Source organism: Neovison vison, chromosome 6 (genome assembly GCF_020171115.1).
Source record: "Neovison vison isolate M4711 chromosome 6, ASM_NN_V1, whole genome shotgun sequence".
Taxonomy (NCBI): Eukaryota; Metazoa; Chordata; class Mammalia; order Carnivora; family Mustelidae; genus Neogale; species Neogale vison.
Window position 1 is genome coordinate 1555119 of NC_058096.1, and position 12892 is coordinate 1568010.

Genomic DNA, 12892 nt, shown 5'->3' on the forward strand with positions numbered 1-12892 from the left:
GGAACCGAGGAACGGGGGTGATCCTTAGGACCTAGGACTGATCCCTGGGGAGCCTCTGTCCTACAGCCGCAGGGACCTGAGTTCTCCTAAGAACCTGAGTGAATGTGGGGTGGCACCCTGCCAGGTAGCCCTACCTTGACGCTGTCCCGTGAGACTCTAAGCGGAGAACCACCTGCCCTTGTGACACACAGAAACTGGGATGTCATCCGTAGGTGGTTTGCTGTTTTTTATTTTTTTAAGGTTTTTATTTATTTGAGAGAGAGAGAGCAAGAGTGGGGTTGGGGCGAGGGGAGCGGGGCAGAGGGAGAGGGAGAAGCAGACCCCCCCCCAGAGCAGGGAGCCTGAGGTGGGACTTGATTCCAGGACCCTGAGACCATGACCTGAGCTGAATTCACTGACTCAGCCACTCAGGCGCCCCAAGCGAGTGCTGTTCTAAGTCATGAGTTTGTGCTGACATTGGAGGACAGCGGGTACAGTATGTCACCGAGGGGAGTTCTGTTGTTGCTGGATCTAGAAACATCATAAAATTCCAGTTAGCCTCATCTTTTGTGGATTAGCGTCTTGTTTGTCTTGCCACTTGAGGGAGGCGCATCCGTCGTGCGGGTGGGTTTTGTAGAAGCAGCCTCTCTGGGACGTGAGGTTTCAGTAGGTGATTGGGAGAGGGCTCAGGCGTACGTTTTCGTATTTGGGATAGTCCCAGAGCTGCAGAAATTTATGGGCTGTGGAACCTTGGGTGGGGTTCTGTTCGGCCCCTGGTTTTTCCCATCTTGCAGGAAATTGAATCAGAGGCAGAATGTTTTGCCTCGGTTCTTAGAACCAGAAAAAGGAGAGTCAGAAAAAGAACCCAGATTTTTTTCTTTTGTATTTTTAAAATTTATTTTATTTTTATTTTTAAAGTAAGCTCCACACCCAGCCTGACGAAGACTCGAGCTGAGATCACGGGGTAGACACTCAGCTGACTGAGCCACCCAGGTGCCCCAGATCCCATGTGGATCTTTTTTATGTTTTATTGTTACACATCCAGCCTTCCTGACGAGCGTGAGAAATAGACTCAGGCATTGGATTTCGGGGTCTCCTTAACAAAGTAGTGCTGGCCGAGTGTTTTCACGAAGCAGGAATGCATTCTGCGGCTCTTCTGGAGGCCCGAAGGCCCAGACCAAGGTGTCGGCAGGGCCACACTCTGTAGGCGTTGGGGGAGGTCCCTCTCGGCCTCCGGCAGCTTCTGGTGGCCAGAAGCCCTTGCTGCTCCTTGCTGTGGCAGTGTAACTCCCATCTCCGCTTGTCTTCGCTTGGCTGTCTTCCCTTTTAGGGAGCTGCCAGGCCTCGGCTTAGGACCCCACCCTCGTCCAGTGGGCCCCCCCTCAGCAGGATCACCATCAAACGAGGTTGTAGTCACAGATTCTGGGGGCTGTGCTCCACCTAGGACGTACTGAATAAGAACCGCAAACTTGAACGTGGAGAACTGAGCGCCTGCCCTGCCCACACCAGCGCTCCCCACAGTCCCCCTGTGTCGGGCCGGCAGCCCCCTTCTTCCATGTTTTTGGGCCCCAAACCTTAGATTCGCCCTTGATGACTCCTTCTGTTTTCTAATCCCGTGGAACCTGTTGTCCGACCTTCAGACTTTATTTGGGGTCCCACGCTGGGCCCAGCCGCTCAGCTGTGGCCTGGGTTACAGCCAGGACAGTCCTGAAGGGTCTTCTCTTCTGCTCTTGTCCTGCTTTGTTCTCTGCGCAGCGGGGGGAGAGCCCCTTCCAGCTTGTCAGCTCACGTCCCTCTGCCCAGCGCCTTCTGTTGCTGTGAGAACCAAAGGCCTTGCGGTGAGCCCTGCCTCTCTGACTTCCGCTGACCCTTGTGCCCTCACCCCGCCGGCCACATCCTGGGCACCCCTCTCTCCTGGGCATCAGCACTTCCTTGCCCTGGGTACCCCGCTCCCCTGCAGAAGTCTTCCCCGAACCCCAGACTCCTGTCTGTCTCTCTCCGGTCACTGTCCTTTCTCCCTGGCAGTATGTATCCCTTTTGAAGTTTTCAAAAACCCTTCTGTGTTGTGAAGCATATTGTACTGTAGAGGTAAATGGGTCTGTTCAGATGGAAAACGAAATGGTACATGACATCTGTACACAGGACACCCACCGTAAGAAGCAGCGTTAGCGGCAACTGGAAACCTTTGTGGTGCCCCCCGCCCCCCGCAGGTTACTGCCGCTGAAGTCTAGTAACAGGCTCCTTTCCTTTTCTCTGTAGTTCTACTGCTTCGTGGGCTTACAGGCAGCCAGCTGTTCATTTTTGCCGGCTGTTGTCTCAATAATTGAGATGGAATCGCGCAGTGTGTGTTCGAAGCACCGATTCTGAGAGTTAGGCCTGTCCTAGCCTATAGCTGTGGTTCCTTTTCACTGCTGGGTGGTGGTCTAGTTCATGAAGAAGCCAGAATTCATCCCGTCCTTTATGGATGGGCACTTGGGTTGTTTCCAGTTTTCATTTATATGTGTATATGTGTGTGTGTGTGTGTGTGTGTACACATGTGTGTATGTGTACATGTGTATACACGTGCATATATGCGTATATGCGTATATGATGCTGGTGTGGCCATGGCTGGTGCGTTTGTGCAAAGTCTGTATCCGGGGTGTAAGACAGCCATGGAGCTCGTAATCCACGTAATCCACGTTCCTGGTTCTTGCCAGCCTGGTTTCCTGTGTGTTTGTCCCTGTGCACATTGCCTTGAATGTTCCCTGACGCCTTGGTGTGGGGCACGGTTTACATGGGGCACAGCCGTGTCTAAGGACATGGTCCCTTGTGGTTTTAATTTGTGTGCTGTGATGGAAGTTGAGCGTCCTGTCACGTTTGTAGGTGGCTTATGTGTTTTCCTTTGTGAAATGCCCGTTTTGTCTTTTACCAAATTCCCAGAGTGGTTTGTCGTTTTCTTACTGATTTGTAGGTATTTTTCCCATGTTCTCTATGCCTTTACATACCCCTGGTCCATTGTTGGTTATGTATGTTGTAAGTATTTTATCCCTTTTTGTTCTTTGTCTTCGTTCAGCCTTTGTGGTGTCTTTCTCCCCAGCCGTCTTTGTTTTTCTTTTTAAAGCTGTTTCGTTAAGGTTTAACTTACACACAACACGTTAATATACTCAGGTTTACAGTGCGATGAGTTTTGGGGATGCACACCACTGAAGCCCTGGCCACAGTCAGGGTGAGGGGCGTGCTCACTGCCCCAGAAGTGTCCTTCTGCTTCTGAATCCAGCTCTTCTGTGCCTTCCTGTGCCCCTGGGCCCTGGACTCTGGGTAACGACCGACCCATCTGCTCTGAGTCACTGTGGATTGTCTCCTCGGGATTTTTTCACCCAGTGCAACTCTGTAGCCGTCCGTCCTGCGAGTTGTGGCCTTTCCACTGCAGGGTGACCGTCCGCCGTCTGCACGGACCAGAGCATGTTCCTGCATCCGGTGGACCTTTGGGCGGTTTCTACTTCTTGGTTAATATAAATAATCCTCCCGCAGTGCTGGAGTCTTTCCGTGGACAGACAGGTTCATCTCTCGGGCAAATGCGTGGCTCACCTGTGAGGTTAATGTTTGATTTTTAAAGAAACAGCCAGACTGTTTTCCTGCGTGGTTGTACAGTTTTACATTTCTGCCGTCAGTGTATCAAAGAGTTGTGGTTCCACTGCCTTGTCCACGCTTGGGGTGACGGGGTTTTAAGTGTTCAGTCATTCTGTTTGGTGTGTAGTGGTCTCTCATTGTAGTTTTACATTTTTTTCATTTTTAAGACATCTTAACGTATTTTACCACTTTCTGTGCTTGTTTTTTTTAAATTGTTTTAAATTAAATTTATTAAAAAAAAAAAAAAGAACCCCAAACCAGAACAATTCACTCATTTCCACCGCCCCCCCCACCCCCGCTCCCCACCTCCCGCCCCCCACGTCCTCCACCTCTGGCAGCCAACCGTCTGTACTTTGTATCTATGACCTTGTTTCTTTTTTTTTAAAGATTTTATTTATTTATTTGAGAGAGAGAGACAGTGAGAGAGAGCATGAGCGAGGAGAAGGTCAGAGAGCGAAGCAGACTCCCCATGGAGCTGGGAGCCTGATGTGGGACTCGATCCCGGGACTCCAGGATCACGACCTGAGCCGAAGGCAGTCGTCCAACCAACTGAGCCACCTTGTTTCTTATACACATTGTAGCCTCTACGTGTGGAAGATGCTGGGTGTTCTGTCTTACTTCACTTAGCTTGATGTCCTCCAGGTCTGTCTGTGTTCCTGAAAACTGCAACAGTTCTTCCCCCTCCAAATATGCCATTGCTTACAGGCTTACCCTGGCGATCTTGTGGTTTGAGTTTCAGACCACAAGAAAGTGAATATTACAGGCAAGCTGGCCACGTGGATTCTTTGGTTTCCTGGTACATGTAAAAGTTGTGTTTACACTCTATGATTGTGTAACAGTATTTTGTCTGAAAAGTGTACTCACCTGTGTTTTCCCCATTGTGTATTCTTGGCTCCTTTGTTCTAAGTTAATAGACCATATATGTGTGGATTTATTTCTGTGTTATTTTGTTCCACTAATCTAAGTATCTGCTTTTATGCCAGTTCTCGGTGTTTTAACTACTGTAACTTTGTGATATAGTTTGGAATCAAAGAGCATCATGCTTCCAGCTTTGTTCTTTCTCAAGTTTGCTTTGGCTACTCAGGGTCTTTGGTGGTTCCATACAATTTTTAGACATGCTCTATTTTTTGAGAAGTGCCATTGTAATTTTGATAGAGATTGCACTGAATCTGTATGTTGCTTTGTGTAGTATGGATATTTTAATAATTTCATTTTTCCAATCCGTGAGCATAGGCTGTCTTTCCATCTCTGTCTTTCGTTGATGTCTTGTAGTTTTTTTTTTTTAAGATTTTATTTTTATTTATTTGTCAGAAAGAGAGAGAGCGCACAAGCAGGGGGGAATGGCAGGCAGAGGCGGAGGGAAAGGGAGAAGCGGGCTCCCCACAGAGCAAGGAGCCTGATGCGGGACTCAACCCCAGGACCCCAGGATTGTGACCCGAGCTAAAGGCAGATGCGTAACCAACGGAGCCACCCAAGTGCCCCAGTGTGTTGTAGTTTTAAACATACAGGTCTTTCACCTTCTTGGTTAAGTTTATTCCTAGGTATTTTATTCATTTTTATGCAGTTATAAATGGGATTCTTAATTCCTTTTTTTGATAATTCACTATTAATGTATAGAAAGACAACAGATTTTTGTGTATTGATTTTGTTTGTGTCCTGCAACTTTACTGAATTTGTTTATTCTAACAGTTTTTTGATGGAGTGTCTATTTTATGTATAATGTCATGTATGCTGTAGATAGTGACAGTTTTAATTCTTCCTTTCCGATTCGGATGTGTTTTATTTCTTTTTCTTACCTAGAGGGCAAGGATTTTGACTACTCTGTTGAATAAGAGTGGTAAGAGGTATCCTTACCTTGTTCCTGATCTTAGAGGATAACCTTCCAGCTTTTCACCATTGAGTCTGCTGTTGGCTGTGGGATTTCATATATGGCTTTTGTTATGTTGACTTGTGTTCCATCTCTACCTGCTTTGCTGAGAGTTATACACGGATGTTGAAGTTTATCAGATGATTTTCTGCACCGGATGAGATAATCATATAATTTTTATCCTTCATTTTGTTAATGTGGTCTGTCCTATTGACTCATTTGCAGATGTTGAATCATTCTTGTATTCCTGGAATAAATGTCATTTGATTATGCTCTATGATCCTCTTACTATATGTTGAATTTGGTTTGCTAATATTTTCTTGGGGATTTTTGCATCTGTGTTCACCAGGGATATTGGCCTGTAGTTTCCTTGTGACATTCTTGTCTGGTTTTGGTATTACGGTGAAACTGGCTTTGTAAAATGTTCCCTCCGCATCTGTTTTTTGTTCGTTTGTTTGTTTTGTTTTTGTTTTGGAAGAGTTTGAGAGAAGAGCTGGTGTTAATTAATTCTTTGAATGTTGGGTAGAATTCACCAGTGAAACCATCTGGTCCTGGACTTGGGTATGTTGGGAGGTTTCTAATTACTGATTCAGTCTCCTGACCAGTCATCCGTGTGTTCAGATTTTCTCTTTCATCATGCTTCACTCTTAGGAGGTTGTGTGTTCTTAGGATTCATCCATTTCTTCTAGGTGCAGTTTGTTGGCTGGCAGTTGCCCGTGGTAGTCTCTTGTGATCTCTTGTATTTCTGTGGTGTCAGCTGTAACATCTCTTTCATTTCTACTTTTGTGGTTTGAATCTTCTCTCCATTTAATGAGGTGAGTCTAGCTAGAGGTGTGTCGATTTTATCTTTTGAAGAACCAGCTCTTAGTTTCATCATTTCTGTTGTCTTCTTAGTCTATTTCATTGATTTCCATTCTAGTGTTTGTTCCTTCCTTCCTTCTGCTAACTTTGGGCTTCACTTGTGTTTCTGGTTTCTTGAGGTGTAAAGTAGGTGCTTTATTTGAGATTTTTCCTGTTTCTTGACATAGGAAATTTCACTATGATCTTCTCTTTTAGAACTGCTTTAGCTGCATCTCATTAATTTTAGTATATCACATTTTCTTTGTTTTAATTTTATGTCTCCAGGTATTTTTTAAAATTTTTCTTTTGATTTCTTTATTGACTCATTGGTTTTTCAGTAGCATGTTGTGAATATTTCAGTGTTCTTCATGTAACTAATCTCTAGTTTCACATAATTGTGATCAGAAAAGATGCTTCGTATGATTTTACTCCTCTTAAATTTGTTAAGACTTATTCTCTGGCCTAACATGTAAATTGTCCTGGAGAATGTTCCCCTTGCACTTAAGAAGAACATGTCTTCTGCTGCTTTTGAATGGAATGCTCTGCAAATATCTGTTGAGCCCATCTGGTCTAATGTGTTACTTAAGGCCGGTGTTTTCTTACTGATTTTCTGTATGTAAGTGGGGTATTAAAATCCCCTGCTACTAGTGTATTACTGTCTGTGTCTCTCTTTAGGTCTCTTAAAATTTGCTTTATATATTCAGGGGCTCCTGTGTTGGGCGCTTAAATATTTACAAATATTACATCTTCTTGTGGATTGACTCATTTATCGTTATGTAATTCCTTTCTTTATCTCTTAATACAGTCTCTGTTTTAAAGTCTGTTTTGTCTAGTAGAAGTATAACTGCTCCAGGGGCGCCTGGGTGGCTCAGTGGGTTAAGCCGCTGCCTTCTGCTCAGGTCATGATCTCAGGGTTCTGGGATCGAGTCCCGCATCGGGCTCTTTGCTCAGCAGGGAGCCTGCTTCCCTCTCTCTCTCTCTGCCTGCCTCTCTGCCTACTTGTGATCTCTCTCTGTCAAATTAAAAAAAAAAAAAAAAAAAGAAGTATAACTGCTCCAGATTTCTTTTGGTTTCCATTTGCATGGAACATCTTTTTTATCCCTTCACTTGTAGTCTGTGTGTCCTGACATCTCAAGTGCATCTCTTGTAAGCAGTATAGGGATGGGTCTTGAATTTTTTTTTTTTTTTAAGATTTTATTTATGTGACAGAGAGAGACACAGTGAGAGAGGGAACACAAGCAAGGGGAGTGGTTAGGGAGAAGCAGGCTTCCCGTCGAGCAGAGAGCCCAATGTGGGGCTTGATCACTGGACCCTGGGATCATAGACCTGAGCCAAAGGCAGATGCTTAAGGACTGAGCCACCCAGGTGCCCCGGCTCTTGATTTTTATTACCCATTCAGCCACTCCCTGTCTTTTGATTGGAGAGTTTAGTCCACTTACATTTAAGTAATTACTGAGAGGGCATGTGCTTGTTGCCATTTTTGTTAATTGTTTTCTGACAGTTTAATTTTTATTTCATTTATTTGACAGAGAGCAAGCACACGCAGGGAAGCAGCAGGCAGAGGGAGAAGCAGACTCCCCACTGAGTGGGGAGCCCGATGCGGGCTCGATCCCAGGACCCTGGGATTATGACCCGAGCCGAAGGCAGACACGTAACCCACTGAGCCCCCCAGGCGCCCCTTCTCAGTTTCCTGGAGCTCCTCTCTGTTCCTTTCTTCTTCTTGCTTTCTTCTTCGTGGTTTGATGACTTTCTCAGGTGGTATGCTTGTATTTCTTTATCTTTTGTAGGCTTGCCCCAGGTTTTTGCTTTGTGGCTAGCTACCATGAGGCTTACCTATAACAACTTACGTTTGTAACAGTTTGGTTTTTTTTTTTTTTTTTTTTAAAGATTTTATTTATTTGTCAGAGAGAGAGAGGGAGAGCGAGCACAGGCAGACAGAATGGCAGGCAGAGGCGGAGGGAGAAGCAGGCTCCCTGCCGAGCAAGGAGCCCGATGTGGGACTCGATCCCAGGACGCTGGGGTCATGACCTGAGCCGAAGGCAGCCGCTTAACCAACTGAGCCACCCAGGCACCCTGTAACAGTCTGTTTTAAGTTGATAATAACTTAAGTTCCTAAAGCTCAACATTTTTACTCTCCTTCATCCCCACATTTGATATTTTGATGTCCCACTGTACATTCTTTTATCTGTGTTCTTTAATTATTATAATCATAGTTATTTTTTACTTCCTATGTCTTTTAACCTTCATCCTAGCCTTTTAAGTGCTTAACCCACTACTTTTACTATATATTTAACTTTCCAGTGAGACTTATTCTTTCGCACGTGCTCTTGTGACAGCCTTTCTTTTCAGCTTAAAGAAGAACATTCCTTGAAGGCCGGGTTAGTGGTGATGAACTCCTTTAGCTTTTATTTCTCCAGAAAACACTTTACGTCTCCTTCACTTCCGAATGATGGCTTTGCCGGGTAGAGTTATCTTGGTTAGAGGTTTTCCTTTCAGCACTGAGTACATCATGCCACTCTCTCTGGCCTGCAGAGTTTCTGCTGAAAAATCCGCTGACAGACTTAGGGGGTTTCCTTGTACGTAATCAGCTGTTTCTCCTGCTGCTGATTTATCCTCCTTCCATGACCTCCCCTCCCTCATCTGCTGCTTTTAAGATTCGCTCCTGGTCTTCAGTTTTTGACATGTAATCGTAATGTGTCTTGGTGTGGGTCCCTTTGGGTTCCTCTTATTTGAAACTTTCTGCGCTTCTTGGATCTGGATGTCTGTTTCCTTCTCCACATTAGGGAAGTTTTCAGCCATTACTTTTTTTTCCCTCCAGCTGTTACTTCTTCAAGGAGATTTCTGAACTTTTCTCTCTCTCTCTTTTCCCATGATCCAAATATTAGTCTGTTTGATATTGTCCTATAAGCCCCTAAGATATCTTCACATTTTTTTCTTTTTTCTTCTTGCTGTCTGATCACCTGAGTTCCACTCCTTGACTGCGCTGACCCTTTCTTCTGCTTCATCTAGGCTGTGTTTCAGTCAGCTTTTGTATTCCTCTCTCTGCAACTTCTTTTTTTGTTTGTTTGTTTTTAGAGAGGGAAAGAGGGAGTTGAGGGGGGCAGAAGGGGAGAGAATCCACTGAGAGACCCCGCTTCACACCCAGTGCAGGGCCCCCCTGCACAGAGAGACCGGCTCCTGAATCTGTGGCTTCTTGCTTTCCCAGGGGTACTACCTGTTTAAGAACCCTTCCTTCACTGGTTAGAGTCCTCCAGAACCCACAGCGTAAGTCCCACTGGCTGCCGGAGTCAGGTGATATAGAGAAGTCCCCAGAAGCAGGCATAGAATTTGGGACACCAGATAAGTGTGAGCTCCTTTCTGTGTGATACTGATTATTACAGTTTCCTGGGAGCGGGTGCCCAAGTGTCCCTGGCCTGCAGAGCCAGGTGATCGAGAGCTGTCCGGTGGGTGACAGCCCCAGAAATCAGGGCACTAGGTACACATAGAAGCTCCCTTCAGGGAGATGCTGGTGCCCCAGAGCCCAGCAAAGGGAGGGGGCAAGGGTGGCCCCCAGGTCCCCATTCCCAGTGGAGAGTGACCCAGCAGGCTCTTGACGTGTGTGTGTCAGATCACGTGCCTGCCCTCAGGCTGGCGCCCCAGCAGACGCAGGTGAGCCTGCTTCTCTTCGGTCTAGGCACAAGCCTCGGGCTCCCTCTGAGCCGGGCCCCAGGGTGGCTGGGTCTCCGCGTGCAAGCCCCCATAATTTCCTCTTCTTACCAGTTTTTAAGTGTACATTACAGTGTTAACCATATGCATGCTGTTGTCTAGCAGAGCCTTAGAACTCCTTGGTCTTGTGTGACCGGAGGGCACCACCGGAGCAGCAGCCCGTGTGGCGTGCCTTTGAGTTTCCGTAGCGCAGCCTTTTGAAGAGCAGAGGATTTCTTGATTTCACTGAAGTCCAGTCTGTTTACTTCCAAGATATTTCATGCTCTCCGTGTTTAAGAAATCCCAGCCTACTGGGAGATTGCTACGATGTTCTCCTATGAGAGAAGTCACGTGTCTTTCTCAGTACGGTGTAGTTTCTCACATCTGTGGTCCGTGTCAGGGAAAGGCTTGGGTGCGCTGTGAGGTCAAGGTCAGGGTTCCCCTGCAGATTACTTACAGATGGCCGCGCACCTGCTCGAGGACCGTGTTCGTGTTCTAGAGCTGCAGAGACAAAATACCTGGGAGTAGGGCCTCCAACAACAGAAATACTGTCTTCGGGTCTGACGTCCAGCTGGGGGCAGGCCTGGCTCTTCCGGGGCCTCTCTCCAGGGCGTGTGGGTGCCATCCTCCTGGGGCTGGGTGCTGGTTGTCTGAGAACACCAGGCCTGGTGGACTCAGGCCCTTAACACCCTCATTTTATTTAATCACCTGTTTACAGACCCTCGGTACAAGCTTTTCTCCACTTTCTGTGTCTTTTTTTCATTTCGTTGTACACCTGTACAGAGAGCGCGCATCTTTTCTTCGAGCAGCAAAACGCTCCGTTGGTAGATGAATCATGATTTGACTGACTGGTCCCCTGTTGATAGATATTTGGGTCAAATTTCCAGTGTTTTGCTATTACAAATAATTCTGAAATGAATAGCCTAATGCCTCTTTTCCTGTTTTTACCAGTGTATCTGTTGCTAGGGGAGGCTCCAAGACTGGGATCGCTGGGTCGGAGTTGAGTTTATATTGCATTTTGTGTGGTGACTGTTTTTTAAGCCACTAGTAAGAAAATGTTTTGAACAAATCAACATTCTCAAGGGTTCAGTGCTATGGTTTGTGCAGACTTCTCTGATACTGTTAAGAGTTTTTCTTTTTGAATTTGCTTTTGCCAGGAAATGTGAAAGCTCTGCAGGAGTGTGTGTTTTGGAAACAAAGCGGAGAAAGGAGAGCGCCAGGACCCTTCCCGTCGGGGAGCTTGGGCCGCGCAGTTCCCCGCTCACCAGTAGGTGCCGCTGTCGAGTCAGGATGCGGGTGGGCCGCGCCGGGTGCCGGGTGTCTGCAGCCGCCCAGAGAGCACCCTCCGGCCGAGGGTGAGCGGCTCCAGCGGGCCGCGGGTGGAGAGCACAGCCAGCTCGTTCTCAGGGAAGCACCCCTTCAGGGCTCCTGCTTTAATTTGTTGGGTTTTTCTTGTAATACGGTGATTTGACTTTAGACGTGAAAACTGGACTGAATTTCAGATGACTGGGTGTGCGGAGCCTGGGGAGCTGGGTTCTGGGATCCCCTGGGGCCGCTCTCCTGGTCGGCTGTCACGCAGAGACGTGACGAGGGGCTGAGACAGAGTCCGTCTTGCCCCACCCGAGGGGCTCAGCCTTCCTGGTACTCCTCCTCCTCATGCGCACCTGGTGCCCCCTCCGCCCGCGGCCGGCTGTGACAACTGTGGCTCTCAGTGGATCCGGCCGGCTCGGCAGCTCGTTTTCCTTGTGGAGGACTCGTTCCTGGCAGAATGTGGAGCATTCCTGGTCCCTTCTCCCTCCGTGGCGGTGGTACTCCCTAGTCATTGTGGACACCTGCCGGTGGCACCTGAGTTTCCAGGTGCTCCCTGGGGTCTGCTCCGGCGGCTGTGTCCCTTCCGTGTGCACGTAGATTCTACGGCTAGTGTCGTCTCTCCCTGGAGCCTCGCACTTGTTCCTCCAGCCACCTGCCTGTTCTACTGCCTTTTTATTTTTTTAAGGTTTATTTTACGTATTTTAGAGAGTGAGAGTGAGTGGCGGAAGGGGGCAGAGGGAGAAGGAGTTAGAATCCCAAGCAGACTCCTGGCCAAATGCAGAGCCGGACGTGGGCTCGATCCCATGACCCCGAGATCATGACCTGAGCCAAAACCAAGTCAGATGTCTAACCAGCTGAGCCGCCCAGAAGCCCTTTACTTGTCTGTTTCCCGGTCTCCATTTTAGTGTGTTTACATGAAAATTCCTGCTTTCCCTTCACGCCTGTCCCTTCCTGTTCCGTCACAGGAGTAGAGCCACCGTTCGCCTCGTTGTTTGGCCAGGAACCTGGGAACAGCCTTGTTCTTCCTCTCTGCCTGCAGAACAGACCCCCCCCCCCAGTTACCCCAGTTCTCACTTACTACTCTGCCATCTAGACTGTCGTGGTAGCAACTCTTAAAATCCTTTATTAATTTGAAGGGCGCCGGGGTGTGTCAGTCAGTTAAGTGTCTGCCTTCGGCTCAGGTCATGATATCAGGGTCCTGGGATCGAGCCCTGTGGGTGCGTGTCAGCCTCCCTACTCAGCGGGGGGTCCGCTTGTCCCTCTCCCTCTGCCCACCCCCGCCCGTTTGCTCATGCTCTTTTTCTTCTCTCAAATAAATAAGTATTTTTTAAAAAGTTAATTTGAAATCCGCTGGTGTGAGGACAGGTGCAGGAAGGGCATGTTCCCCTCAGTGAGCTCCGCGAGCATCACTACCCTGGGTAAGCAAGAAGTCTGAGCTGCCCAGGACCCCCCAGTGTGGGACTGCCACGCCCCAGAGCAGCTCTTTCTTCGCAGGAGAATCCCCACCTTGCTTTGTTTTTCCACCGAAGCCTGCGCTCCTGAACGTTGGAGCTCAGCTCGCCGGGTTTGTACTGAACGTAGTCAGTGCGATCTCGCGACACA

At 47.7% G+C, this 12892-nt stretch overlaps 1 protein-coding gene across 2 annotated transcripts in view; it reads left to right on the forward strand.

The window, feature by feature from the left end:
- The window catches only part of UBE2G2 (ubiquitin conjugating enzyme E2 G2), a 33462-nt gene that overhangs the window by 2721 nt on the left and 17849 nt on the right, over nt 1–12892 (forward strand). Inside the window, exon 2 of one of the 2 annotated variants that reach the window (XM_044250841.1) lies at nt 11137–11246. The exons of the other annotated variant lie outside the window; for it this stretch is intronic. The gene's annotated coding sequence lies outside the window, so the exon portion shown is untranslated. The remainder of the gene's footprint in view (nt 1–11136; nt 11247–12892) is intronic. 2 annotated transcript variants of the gene reach the window in all.